Source organism: Penaeus monodon, chromosome 32 (assembly GCF_015228065.2).
Source record: "Penaeus monodon isolate SGIC_2016 chromosome 32, NSTDA_Pmon_1, whole genome shotgun sequence".
NCBI lineage: Eukaryota > Metazoa > Arthropoda > Malacostraca > Decapoda > Penaeidae > Penaeus > Penaeus monodon.
The window spans coordinates 14,258,990-14,259,673 of NC_051417.1; the positions used below are offsets into that span (position 1 = coordinate 14,258,990).

General features: G+C 35.5%; 1 protein-coding gene across 1 annotated transcript in view; it reads left to right on the top strand.

The window, feature by feature from the left end:
- LOC119593586 overlaps positions 1–684 on the top strand; it is a gene marked incomplete in the record, with an annotated part of 34,026 nt that overhangs the window by 538 nt on the left and 32,804 nt on the right.

A 684-nucleotide genomic window follows, 5' to 3' on the forward strand; every position in this document is an offset into this window, starting at 1 on the left:
TTTCTTCTCCTCTTCCTCCTCTTCATTGTTCCTTCCTGTTCATCTCCGAAATACGAACTAACCTGTCTCCCCTTGCTTCTCACCATGCATGACTCCCCAGAGTTCTGACTCTCTCGAAGTCTCATGACATAGTAGATATTTAAAAAAAGGCTATTATGTAACAGATTTAGACGAGGGTTATTTCATGAATTCAGAAAACGGTTGGTCGTGGCAGGTATGAATTGATAATGAATTATGAACTTTGGACTAGGATTTTACTATGCGTTTCCGTTTCCAGTCTCCACTCAGCAAATATCTCGATGAAGATTTTAAAGCCCAGTATTACGTATCATCTTCCTTCGTATTATTATTTATTCACATTAATTACATTTATCAATAATTACCACACTGAACAATGAGTAATGACTGACCTACACCGTTCCGTCTTATTGATGATGACTCACGGTGAGTCACTTTACTCAGACTTTACTTTTACTTATATTTGTGTTTAATGGGCTGTGCACTTATTCTTAAGATGTATTTGACAAGAGACCTACATTTGGGTTATTTGTTTGCATTTCTTCTGATCTGATTGATTTACTTTTGTATTTTGCTTTTAATTGGGTCTCGGTAAAATAAATGAGTTGCTGAAAGTTTGTTTTGATATTTGTAATGGTCTTAATGATCTTAATGTGAATGGTGTGC